The sequence below is a fragment of the Triturus cristatus genome, chromosome 4_2 (genome assembly GCF_964204655.1).
Source record: "Triturus cristatus chromosome 4_2, aTriCri1.1, whole genome shotgun sequence".
In the NCBI taxonomy this organism is placed as follows: Eukaryota; Metazoa; Chordata; class Amphibia; order Caudata; family Salamandridae; genus Triturus; species Triturus cristatus.
In genome coordinates, this window is record NC_140586.1 from 189255681 (window position 1) to 189269860 (window position 14180).

General features: G+C 46.6%; 1 protein-coding gene across 12 annotated transcripts in view; it reads right to left on the bottom strand.

Annotated features, from left to right (window-relative positions):
* The window catches only part of CENPM (centromere protein M), a 461530-nt gene that overhangs the window by 252743 nt on the left and 194607 nt on the right, over positions 1-14180 (bottom strand). The window lies entirely within an intron of this gene.

The following is a 14180-nucleotide window of genomic DNA, read 5'->3' on the forward strand; positions in this document are numbered from 1 at the left end:
CATCCTCCCACTCCAGTCAAGACATAAGCTGGAGAACCCAAGAGCCCAAAAAGTAAACAAAGATCCAAACATAGTGGAATACACCATAGGGGGGTGACAACGCCCACATGAGCAAAGCCCCGGAGGCACAGTAATGTGGAATGATAATAATTATTGAAAAAATTAGCAACAAAGGAAAAAAAAATAGCACAGTACCATATATTGCATAATACAACATGAGCCAATGGAGGGTCAACATGAGGAGCAACAATGAGAAGGTGACCATATTTAAACATCAGCAAAACACACTTGGGACAGGTTACTATGAGTGTGCCTGAGGTGAAGCGGACGCAGAGTCTTCAGGAGCCGTTGTGCCAGGGCTTGCGCCAGAAGGAGATTTACCAGGAGTGCTTTTTACAAAACCTTTTGGCATCTGCAGGGGTCTTGAAGATGTGGTGTTGGCAGTCCACTTCCACCTGGAGATGTGCAGGGTAAAGCATCCCATATTTTCGTGCCAACTTTGAGAGTACGTTCAGTATCAGTAAATTTGCGACTGGCCTCTTACACTACTGGAGTATAATCTGGATATAATAAGATTGTGGATCCCAAAAATTGTAGGGATCCCCTATCACAGGCCATACGTTGTGCGGTTTTACAATCTCTAAAGTTTAAAAGCCTGGCAATCTGTCAGGGTGGCGCTCCAGGAACTGGCCATGGTCCAAGTGTCTGGTGTGCTCTCAACTATAAATGTATCTGTAAAGGACTTCCTATCGTAGAGTTCGCGAACAGATGTTCCACGAAGGTATCCATCCGTCCAGTGTTGGTGGATTACAATAGGCCAGCTATACGAATATTATTTTGGCAGGAAGTCGCCTCCAAGTCCTCAGTTTTAGCTGCGGTAGTCTTAAGGAGACGCTTCACGCGTTCAAGACGCTTCAGTTTCTCGGCATTTCCAGCCTCGATTTCTGAGATTCTGCACTCCGCACCATCGAGCCTCACATTGTGGCGAACCAGGCGCTCAGACATCACATCAAAACATCTTGCAAGGTTGTCAAATCGGCAATCAATAGAATTAAAGCCAGCCCGTAGTTCAGCCATAATAGTGGGGCGTGCCATCCGACAGGGGGGTCCGCCATTGCTTGATCCAATGTACTGGTAGATTCTGATGGCGAACATTGGTGGCGCGGGGTCCTGGCAGGTTCAAAGGTAAGCTGCTTTTACCTAGGGTCACCATCTGTGCTGTTCCAGCGAAGAAGGTGGTGCCAGAGTCAACTGTAATAATGGAGCGTGCATCAAAGAACAGTCAGTGGTTCCTAAATAGCCAAAATGGTCCTGGGCAAGGAAGTAGAGATTCTGCTTCACAAAATTGAGAACAAGTTATTAGGAGATAAGCAATTATTGGTAAAGGGAGCAGTGAAGAGTATACACCGGGACAGAGGTATTTCCAGAAGGAAAAAACGATTTATTTTTTAATACAAAATATAGATCAGATTATCACATAAACAAGTGACAAAAAAGCGTGATGTGAAAAGTGAGGGTGACTATAAAAAAAAATATATATATATATATATATATATATATATATATATATATATATATATATATTACCTACTGGCGGTCGCCAGTAGGTAGTTATAGTTAGGACCACGTTTCCATAGGAAATCCGCAACATTCTATTTTGAATAACTTTGGCGCCGGTCGACGAATCCTCGCGAATGTTTCAAAATAGGTGGGGCGCTACGCTCCGCTCCTACCCTGAAAGTCTCGGGGGGATTCGTCAAGCGGGGGCTGAGATAAAAGGGGGGTCCCAAAACGCGTTTTTCCCATGCATTTTTCCATAGGACCTTTAGACAGGGCTACAGCCCGAACGGCTGAACAGAATTACTAGAAATTTGGCAGAGAGGTAGTCCTCAGGTCAAGGAAGTGCCTTTTGTAGGTTTGGTGTAAATCTGTTCAGTAGATTCTGAGAAAATAGCCTTTAAATCAATATATATATCTGAGCCAGCTTACGGTACGCTTACCGTACGCGTACGGTGGCGTGCGCGAGCGAGATTCTGATTGGCTCTTAGATCTTAGTAAACATTCGAATCGGCCGAAACCAGGAAGCGGCGGCCGCCATTTTCTCTCTCGCACTGAGAGTGATTTCTAAAATATAAAGCCCAAAAACATGTAAAGGGGCTGTTTAGACAGCTCCCACACACATAGCCATGTTGAGGGAGTCCCCAAAGATCCCCCAAGGCCAAAAACGGAATTTTTATTTTTTCGGTAATTTCGCCGATTACGCTTACCGTACGCGTACGGTAAAAAATTTAAAAAAAAAAAAAATTATCCACACTCTCTGAGGCACCCCGCTGCAGAAGTGCGGCTCCTTACGCCAATGAAGAGAAAAGCGGCGTTCCAAGGAACAGCGAGACCATTTTCAAAACGGCGGTTTTCCTTTCAGCAAACCTACTAATGGAAGCATTATTTTAAAGGAGACACAGTGGCAAACTACTAGAGACTAAAAACTACAAGAACCAAAGTGCTCAACAGCCACGCCCACTACGGCAATCAACTAGATAAGCGCTATCAACATGGCGCGAGATTTGCACAGCTTTGCCTCCTGAACACCAGTGACCAAGGGCTGAGATAGCCTGAAACGCGTCTGGACTGAAATTACTTACTGTTTGGAGACTCCGTTGTTCTTGCCACCTGGTTGAATAAAAAGGTCGTCTCATCGCTGATGTGTGGTGCCTCAATTTCAGGGCAGCTTCATGTGGATTATGTATGCGGCCCGGCTCGGGTCGCGAGGCACCCCGCCGCAGAAGTGCGGCTCCTTACGCCAATGAAGAGAAAAGCGGCGTTCCAAGGAACAGCGAGACCATTTTCAAAAGGAAATACAGGCAGAAACACGGCGGTTTTCCTTTCAGCAAACCTACTAATGGAAGCATTATTTTAAAGGAGACACAGTGGCAAACTACTAGAGACTAAAAACTACAAGAACCAAAGTGCTCAACAGCCACGCCCACTACGGCAATCAACTAGATAAGCGCTATCAACATGGCGCGAGATTTGCACAGCTTTGCCTCCTGAACACCAGTGACCAAGGGCTGAGATAGCCTGAAACACGTCTGGACTGAAATTACTTACTGTTTGGAGACTCCGTTGTTCTTGCCACCTGGTTGAATAAAAAGGTCGTCTCATTGCTGATGTGTGGTGCCTCAATTTCAGGGCAGCTTCATGTGGATTATGTATGCGGCCCGGCTCGGGTCGCGAGGCACCCCGCCGCAGAAGTGCGGCTCCTTACGCCAATGAAGAGAAAAGCGGCGTTCCAAGGAACAGCGAGACCATTTTCAAAAGGAAATACAGGCAGAAACACGGCGGTTTTCCTTTCAGCAAACCTACTAATGGAAGCATTATTTTAAAGGAGACACAGTGGCAAACTACTAGAGACTAAAAACTACAAGAACCAAAGTGCTCAACAGCCATGCCCACTACGGCAATCAACTAGATAAGCGCTATCAACATGGCGCGAGATTTGCACAGCTTTGCCTCCTGAACACCAGTGACCAAGGGCTGAGATAGCCTGAAACGCGTCTGGACTGAAATTACTTACTGTTTGGAGACTCCGTTGTTCTTGCCACCTGGTTGAATAAAAAGGTCGTCTCATCGCTGATGTGTGGTGCCTCAATTTCAGGGCAGCTTCATGTGGATTATGTATGCGGCCCGGCTCGGGTCGCGAGGCACCCCGCCGCAGAAGTGCGGCTCCTTACGCCAATGAAGAGAAAAGCGGCGTTCCAAGGAACAGCGAGACCATTTTCAAAAGGAAATACAGGCAGAAACACGGCGGTTTTCCTTTCAGCAAACCTACTAATGGAAGCATTATTTTAAAGGAGACACAGTGGCAAACTACTAGAGACTAAAAACTACAAGAACCAAAGTGCTCAACAGCCACGCCCACTACGGCAATCAACTAGATAAGCGCTATCAACATGGCGCGAGATTTGCACAGCTTTGCCTCCTGAACACCAGTGACCAAGGGCTGAGATAGCCTGAAACGCGTCTGGACTGAAATTACTTACTGTTTGGAGACTCCGTTGTTCTTGCCACCTGGTTGAATAAAAAGGTCGTCTCATCGCTGATGTGTGGTGCCTCAATTTCAGGGCAGCTTCATGTGGAATATATATATATATATATATATATATATATATATATATATATATATATATATATATATATTATCCAGCAAACTCCTTCCTGAGAGAGAGCAGAGGCCACACAGGGGAAGAACCTTTGGAAGCACTTTATTGCGTTCATTGTTGGCGAATGCACTTCGGCTTTTCATTTAGCCTTCGTCAGCACCCAAGTGTCCAGGAGGTCTGCAGCAAGAAGTTAGTAAGTCCTGCCTCCTTTTATGTTAATTCAAACTCGCACGGCCCCCAGACGATCCGCTCACCTGTTTGAGTTCACGATGCTTAGTTGAACTCCAACACCCAGAATCCATTGTGGTGGATCCAGGTAGGTAGTGCGTGGGGGTAAAGTTGACACCATGTGGTTGTGCGGGGGTGCAGGGTATAATGCGTGCAGTTTAAAAACCAATTTCCTGCTTGTGAATCAAACAAAGCACCTCCTCCGGTCCCCTAACCGTTTCAGCCCCAGAGTCAGGATTACTGTCGGCGGGGGCAGCAGTGCCAATGTACTCCGCCCAGCATGAGGTTAATAAGTTCACTACCGCCTAATCTCTTCCCAACATCCGAGGCGTGCCTGGACCTTCCAATACCTTGGACCACGAAGAAAACTGCCGCAGCAGAGCCAGTGACATCCAGGCCATCTTGTGAAACGGGGGCCTCCGTTTCGCGTCTCTGGCTGACGCGACAACACATCCAGCAAACTGCTTCCTGAGAGAGAGCAGAGGCCACACAGGGGAAGAACCTTTGGAAGCACTTTATTGCGTTCATTGTTGGCGAATGCATTTCGGCTTTTCATTTAGCCTTCGTCAGCGCCCAAGTGTCCAGGAGGTCTGCAGCAAGAAGTTAGTAAGTCCTGCCTCCTTTTATGTTAATTCAAACTCGCACACATATATACACACACACACATATACATATACACACACATCGCATTGACAACAAACAGTAGAACTCCTTTGAAACAATTGGTACAGAATATAAGGCTGTTCTTGTTGTAGGAGGTCAACGGCGTTTCGATCTCAATAACTAGAGATCACCTTCAGGACATAATGTATGTGAAGAAAAGAAAGGAAGGGAGGTCCCCTAGTAATCCAATCAGGGACAGGGGGAGCACACAAAGCAAAAAAGTCTCACAACACTATGATAAAGTCCCAAACTAAATATTGCTGGTGGTCAAGAGATTACTAATATTCAAGGACATGACAGTTGTTATCATAAGGTCAACATTACAATAACATTTTCAAAAGAACCATATGTTTGCATAGGGTGTTTATTAGAAATGATTATATACACAATAACATTAAAAACAATATCATATAAAAACATTTAATTAAAAATACATAATTATGAGAAAACAATTGTCGACACAGCATTTCGGTGTGAAATGAACACCTTCTTCAGAACAGTTTTCTAAATGATAAAAAGCATACAGTTATTGCATTATACATGTTGACATGATTAAATTACACCAACATCATGTCTATTTTAGAAAAAGTTTTTTCTTTCTAGTCTCCTTCAGAACCACCAGCACAGCAAAAATACACAATATGCACATCATTTTCACATATAAATAGTACTAGTTACAATTGTTTTAATACATAGAAATTGGAAAAAGATTTAAACAAAGAGTATTTGAGTTATAATGTACCTAACAATAACGAGTGTGCTGTTAAATTTCAAATTTAACTAACATCTGGAGATTTGTCTCGTTGCGGAATAGAGACATACAGAGGGAAATGATGATCGCCTCTTCAATTAAACCTTAATTTGGAGAAAAAAAACAGATTTCGTTCGCTAAATGTACTCAAATGGTTTACTACAGTATATCATATCAATTGATCAATAAAAGTAAATGGCATACCTTATAATGCAAGGTATTCACAGTTTAAGTATGTACACAGTAGATCTATAGGGTCAGGATGCTGCAAGAACCACATTTTCAGTATTTATTATCCCTGTTGGAGTTATGCCCAGAGGTTCCACATGTAAACAGAAAACCACGGAATCTTACCGAATTGCGCTATGCACATTTGTTTTAGTATCACAGCAAGAGGGTTCCTAACTGTTCTAATGCTGTGAAACATTTAGCAATTTGACATCAATAAACATCTGATTTTATTAGATATCTCTTAAAGAAGGATATTACCCACTAAAGCATTGGCTTTTAGTCATGAAATATTTTGGTAATTTACACAAGAGGATTCGATATCTATTATCACGTTACAGGCGCAAATGTCAATATCACACACATTACAATTTTCAAATGTCATGTAAATGCCTACTTGCCCAAGTAAATTAACTCGGTCATGTTCCATAGATGACTAAATATTAACATGGTGAGCAAGAGGGCTTGGCAGATGCCGGTTGAACATAAGGCGCATATTTAATACTGTCCCTTTAGTTTGGAGACCATGGCATTGTATTATCACTATGTACTACAGTTCAATTATAGACGGCTCAATAACAAACAATAGAACGTAAGCACGACTAATTGATAGAAGTCGCGTTTGCGTAAAACACGGAACATAATTAATGCTACCGCTATGCCGCCTTTTCACCTCAATGAAGCAACTCGATGATGCTACATAGATATTCAAATATTACCGCGGCAAGCAAGGCGACCTAGCCGAAGCTGTTGAAATAAAGACCACATCATCAATCCCACCATATCTAAAGAACTGTGGCATGATAAATTCACGCTATGTATTACGCATCGATACCAAATGGTTAAAAAAACGGTTATAGAACACACTGGGCAGCCACTACCAAATAATCGATTCCGTGTTCGCATAGGGCACGGAGCATAATGAATGCTGTCAGAAAGAGATACTGCATGGTATAGCATAACAGAGTATGCAATTCCAAGAATCGAGCACGTGCCTGGTAAGATAACCGTGGCCTCCCTGCAACCAGTATACAGCTTCCGGGTTAGGATAATAAGAGAGTTCTAACCGAAGCTGTTTATATACGTCTACCTCTTTGTACGTCAGCGCCGTAACAATATCACGTGATGTTTGACGATGCAAGGCATACGCTTTTTGTCAAAATATATATTATTTAAAACGGACATTATTTATAGTCCTAAAAATTATTCTCTTTGTCAATATATCTTGAGAATTCATCATTCAGCAATATATTTTGTAGCGATAACCATATATTAGAGAATTTTATGACGAATATATATTTTTTGATAAAACTATTCTATGAATATGACTATTACCTGATAAGCAAGAGTTTTCTGGCCCAAGCAATTGTTATAAGCCTACTTCTCGTTGCGTCTACATCATAGCGATGCCGCGTGGGCATGTTGACCATATCATTATGGCATTGAGCAATGGTAACCATATATTAGAAGACAAAGCATGATGCTAGATGTACTTTTATTCAAGATGGTGAAGCTGTCACTATGAAGGCACGAGGGACAGAGATTTTGGGACAAATTAGGGAAATACTGGGTTAACTCATTGGATCTGATCCGGGGTCGACATTGTTGGGGCTTAGAAAAGACAATCTCAAACGCCAAACGGTTGGTGACAGAACCATTCTCTGGCTGTGTCTGGGGGCAGCCAAAATGGCAGTAGCAGCGGCGAGGAAACAGAAGGAGGTTCCATCCATGACCCTATGGCACGCTCGTTTATGACAGGCTATCACTATGGAGAGAATGGCTCGCATACTAGCGAACGCCTTTAAGAACTTCGAGTGCACATGGGGGCCGTTGGTGGAGAATTAAAAATTTGCGAACATTCGTGACAAGAATTTTCAATTCTATTAAGGACAACGGAGGCGAGGATTATGCTTCTCAATCTTTACTAGGAAGCTCACAGCAGCCAATAAAAACAGAGATAAAAACCACGTGACAACCATAGAGTCTCGTCCATATAAGGTCCCTGTCAGCACATAGAGTCCTCTTTCTTTGTAACAGTAGATAAGTCCATGCACGACCTCTTCCTGAGGATCACCGATAGCTAGGGCCTTCTCCCACCAACGAACTGTGCGCCCAACGGGGCCGAACTTCTCACTGGATCCCGGTCCAGACAACTTGCTTGAGAGCGGAACAACAAACTGCGAAGCGTCCCATCGCCGATAAACCATAATCAGGGTTACTTGCTGTCATTACCTGAAAGAAAGGAAACACCCCGTAAAAACCGCTCGAGGTTGTGATAACAACAGCAGTACATCACGAGAAATTAGGGTGGGAAAAAAAATACACAGAAATGCAAATGTATAGCATGATCAAATACATACAGCATCATAATCTCGAATGCGAATATGCAATCTATAGCAGTACATCAAACCATGTGTATCTCTGGGTGGGATAATCCTCGCCTCCGTTGTCCTTAATAGAATTGAAAATTCTTGTCACGAATGTTCGCAAATTTTTAATTCTATGTCAGGACCGGAAGCTCTAATTATGCTTGTTCAAAGCTGAGCCACCACCATTGAAGCAACATTGACAATAGGCTTATAGTAAAACGTTTTAAAAGTATTCTCATTAGACCAGTCAGCGGCACTCATGATATCTGCTAGGCTGACACCCGTTGCAAATGCTTTGGAAGCCATGGCTCCGCGCGCAGAGTGTGCCCCAAACTTGGAGATATCAATCCCTGCTTCGCCCATGAGCCAGCGCATCCACCGCGATAAGGTAGCTGGAGTCACTGGGCGAAAAGGCTTCTGCAAAGCAATAAGTAATTGCCCCTGCAAATCAGCACGAAATTCCTCAGTACTCACCTCGTAATCCTTAATACATTGCACCACACACAGTTTAGGATGGTTAGGAAAAATCGGGTACGTGACCGAAGTAGTGTTACACTTCGTTCTCCTGGACAAAGTGAAGGACACCCCCTCAGGGGTAAATCTACGCCCCGCTAAATCAAGCGCTCGGACGTCAGAAACCCGTTTGCAAGAAACGAGACACAAGAGCATAGTCAGCTTGGCCGAGAGTTGTTTACGAGACAAGAACCTATTGGATGGCCAGGATTCCAGGAATCGGAGGACAAGAGAAACATCCCACAGGTGAGTACTTTGGGCAAGGGGGTTTCACCATCCTGACTCCCCTCAGTAATTTACATACTAAAGGATGTTCCCCAATGGGCTTACCTTCTACAGGTAAATGTCCCGCCGATATGGCGGACCGGAAGTTGTTGACCGTCCTGTACGCCAACCCGGAGGACGCCATAGAAGCCAAAAAGTTGACCACTAAAGACACATGTGCCTTAGCGGGATCCACGTCCCGTTGAGCGCACCAATCACACCACCTTTTCCAAGATGAGGAGTATCGCTTGTGGGTATTGGCCGACCAAGCTTCTTTGATGAAGTTACTAGCTTCCCGTGAAAGGCCCGGGACACTCCACCTGTCCCTGAAACCCGCCAAGCAACGAGAGGAAGCTGGCCCGACGCCACCAAAGGGTGAGGATTCTGAAGAGGGTCCAGCAATAGGTTCTGCAACTGGGGAAGAAGAATCGGGATCGCGCAACTCATGTCTAGCAACACCGGAAACCAAGCCTGAGCCCTCCATAAAGGAGTGATCAAAATGAGTTCCGCCTGAAAGGCTCTTGCTCGCGCTAGAACCCGTGGGATCATGAGAAACGGGGGAAACGCGTAGCAGAGGGACCTCGGCCATTCTTGCAGGAATGCATCCGTGGCTAACGCCTCCGGATCCGGCCTCCAACTGAAAAACTGGGGAACCTGTCTGTTCAGTCGGGACGCAAAAAGGTCTATCTGGCAAGGGCCCCAAAGATGGGTCAGGTGCCGAAACACCGTGGGCAACAGCATCCAGTCGCTGGAGTCCTGCAGATGGCGGGAATTCCAATCGGCCACTTGGTTGCTGGAACCGGGCAGGTATTCCGCAACAACCGAAATTCTGTTCTGCAGACAGAAGTGCCAGAAATCCTTGGCGATCTCCGCCAACATCCGCGACTTGGTACCGCCCAGCTTGTTGACGTAACGTACCGCCGAGATATTGTCCATCCGGAGGAGGATACAGCAATCTGCTTTCTGAGGAGAAAGACCTCTGATCGCAAAAGAACCAGCCAACAGTTCCAGGCAGTTGATATGCAATAGAAGTTCTTCCGGCGACCAGCGACCACCCGTGGATAACGTGCCGCACCGGGCTCCCCAACCCCACCGGCTGGCATCCGATTCGATTACCACGTCCGGGGTCGATCCGAATAGCGCCCGGCCGTTCCAGGCCTCCATGTGGTTTAACCACCAATCCATCTCCAGCCTCGCCTCCTCTGAGAGAGGTATCTGTTCTGAGTAACTGAGACCTTTCCGGAGATGGCGGATCTTGAGCCTCTGAAGGGCCCGATAATGAAGGGGGCCCGGGAAGATCGCTTGGATGGAAGAAGCCAGGAGCCCCACTATGCGGGCTAAAGATCTCAAAGACGTCGTCTGCTTGCGCAGGGTGGACCGCAACTCTTTCTTGATTGCCCTGACCTTCGGCATCGGCAGCAAGAGTTGACACGTTACTGAATTGATCGTAAACCCCAGAAATTCGATGGACTGAGAGGGGGTTAACACTGATTTCTGCGGGTTGACAATGAACCCTAAGCCTTGCAATAGGTTGATCGCCCAATTGAGGTGCGTTTGGACCGTCTGAGGGGAGGACGCCAAAACAATTATGTCGTCCAGGTATATTATGAGGCGGACTCCCCGGGCCCTGAGAGTTTCCACCACTGGTCTCAGGAGCTTCGTGAAGCACCACGGTGCCAACGACAGACCGAACGGGAGGACCTTGTACTCGTAGCATACCTTTCCCCAGACAAACTGCAGGAACCTCCTGTGGGGGGGGGGGGGGAAATGGGAATGGAGAGATACGCGTCTTTCAGGTCCAAACGGACCATCCAGTCCCCTTCTTGGAGAAGGTCGCGCAGTAGATGGATCCCTTCCATCTTGAAGTGTCTGTAAACAATCCACGAGTTGAATTCCTTGAGGTTTAACACTAAGCGGGAACCGCCCCCTTTCTTTTCTACGAGAAAGACAGTGCTCAGGAAACCGTGAGGGTGGACCTCGGAGGGCGCAATCGCGCCCTTCTGTAACAAGGAATTGATTTCTGCCGTGATAAAGTTCTGATCTTGTCGGGAAAAATACAGAGGGGGGGGGGGCGGGAGTGTTGCAAAGGGGAGGCGTACATCTCCAGCCTGTACCCCTGTACCGTCTGCAACACCCATGCATCTTGCGAAATTTCGCGCCATTTGTTCAGAAAACATGCCACTCTGCCCCCCAACGTCACCTCCGAAAAAGGAATGAGGCTCACCTGAGTTTCCGGCATCATGCTGGTTGTTGGAGTTTCCTCCAAATCTGCCACCTTTGCGGAACCTGTTTCTGGAACGTCGCGAGGGGTAAAAGTTGGAGGTATTGGCTGAGTTGTCTTGATAACCTCCTCGTTGTTGACCACGTTGGGTGCCTTGGTTATACCCCCGGCCGAACGAGCGCCCCCGGAAGCGTCCGGCCCTGCCAAAAACCGGGCGGAAAGCCCGCTTTAAAGAACCCTGGGCCTTGTCAAGCCCACTAAATGTGGCTACAAACTTGGTCAGTTCTTTGCGAAAAGGCTGACCAAACAGGAGACCTTGAGCTAGCGGGCCCGAGTCAGACGTAGATAACTCGGCCAGCCTGGGATCCAACTTTCAGAGAATGGACCTGTGCCGCTCCGTTGACAATGCACAATTAGCATTGCCCAGTTGGCACACTGCCCGCTGCGCCCAGCCAATCAACTCATCAGGGCTAATTGCAATGGAGGATTCTTTGGCCCTAAAGCCGAGCTCGAGAATCTTGGTCAGAGGGCCTATGACGTCCAGCAGTTTATCCTGGCAGGATCGCCAGGACCTGTCCAAACCTTTCTTAGGATCTTTCGAATACTTTTTCAAGTAAGTCAACATGGACGGATCCACCTCCGGGGTAGCCGCCACCTTATCCGCCAGTTCAGGCCGAGGGCACTCCGACCGCAGTCGTGCCCGCACGTCCGTGTCAAACGCTTGACGTAGGTGGGTCTGGACATATTCCGCCACCTCTTGGGGTGGCAGCCAGGATGAGGAATTAGGGTGGATAATGTCCGCTGGCTCAAACGTGAGAACCTTAGGTGATGTGGACGGACCAGAATGCTTTTCCTTCCTGGCTTTCTTGGAAGGGCGAGGGGATTCATCCTCGTCCGTGGTAGGGTCAGGTGTGGTGTCTTGACCATCATCCTCCTGGGAGATCTCAGTAATTGTCGCCTCTCTACTAGGAGTAGAACGCTCTTGCTCCGCCATCGATCTTGCGAGCTTAGCGAAATCTGCAGCATGGGGATTCGCTCTTCCCTTACCCCCAGGTGTAGGACGGGAAGCTGAGGATGGAAGCCAGCCTTGTTTCTTTGCGTAAGAGCAAAGATGGCGCTTCAACGGCGCAATCGCCCTCACCAACGCGGAATTGACTGAATGCTGCACACCTGCGTCCAATGCCTCTACGAGGTCATATTCCATAGACCCTGAAGGGTCTTCATCATCATAATAATAATAATCCTCTTCATAGTATTCCGACATAGTTGCCACACAGTGAGCAATTAACGACCCTGAGGATTGCTTGTGATGTCCGTCAAGTTCACAATCAATAGTCCCACACTGGAGATCAGGGGGAGTGGTAACCCCAGGCAAGCCCCAACACAGTCACCACTGGTGACACAAAATGATAATGATTAGATGTGGAGGGAGGGAGGGCTTGCACAACAAAACCCCACTCTAGGCAAAGCCTATGCTGAATTATACAGCCCCACTGACTGCAGAACAGAAGGGCATCTGGGGAGCCAAAACGAGCCTTTTTCGCCGAAAATCGGCACAAATACGGGTCATAAGCAGTTAACACACTGCTCCGGTGATCAATTTAAGCCCGAATGACTTTCGCGGGCAAAAATGGCCGCCGCGCATGCGCGCTGGCCCAGGCTCTCACACTCAGTAAAAGAGGACTGCGCGTCAGACAGACGCGCGTCCTCGCTCCCCTAAACCTCCCGCTCCACGAACCCGAGCGACGTGAGGAAACAAACTCACCGACGGGGTACACGGGAAGCGCTCGCAGAGCGTCAATATCCCGTTAGGTGAAAGGCAACTAAAGTAAACTCGGCGAGGTGAAAACCTCGTACCACACAAATCGCGTTAACCGCGATCGCGCATCAAAGGCAATGCATCATAAAAACAAACAATAGCCGCAGCATACAAGTATGTCAATACCAATTAAATAATTAAACAAGTAGTACCACACTGTAAGAGATAATAAACACAAGGTACTTAACTGGCTGCGGAGCAGCAAAGAAAGAGGACTCTATGTGCTGACAGGGACCTTATATGGACGAGACTCTATGGTTGTCACGTGGTTTTTATCTCTGTTTTTATTGGCTGCTGTGAGCTTCCTAGTAAAGATTGAGAAGCATAATCGGAGCCTCCGGTCCTGACATAGAATTTATCACGGGGGAACCATTGTTTGCATGCCCTACACGCACCAGGGCGCTACACCTCTTCCAATTTTAGATCGGGGGGGCATGTGGGGCTTGGGAGGGTGACTTGGGGAAGATACCTCTTGGGGGCCCTTTGACCACACTATGCAACTCATGCACCCGTATGCAATTTAGGGACACTCTGTACACCCGGTTTGTTTTGGGGGAGGGGAGAGTTAGGATGGATTCTGATTTTAGTTGGTTAATGTATGAAGGCAACCAATGGTACAATTTCACTGTTTACTCTGAAGCGGACTATAAACATCTTCTTTGACACAAAGCAACTGTACCTTCTTATATCCCCATATTATATGACATGAGAGAAGAGACGGGAATGGCACTGTGTGATTTATTTATTTGAAAGTTTTATAGAGCGCGGACAAGACCCTTGCGGGTATCAGAGCGCTTAACAGTAAATAAAGTTTTTATACATAAACCAAAGACGAATTGAAGCATCTATACACAAAACATGTTACAAAAACAAGGTGATCAGGTACAACAGGACGCTATCCTCATGCGACAAGCAACAAGAAGATGGAATGTCCAGATTGCTTAGCAGGTCCCTTGTCCTAGTC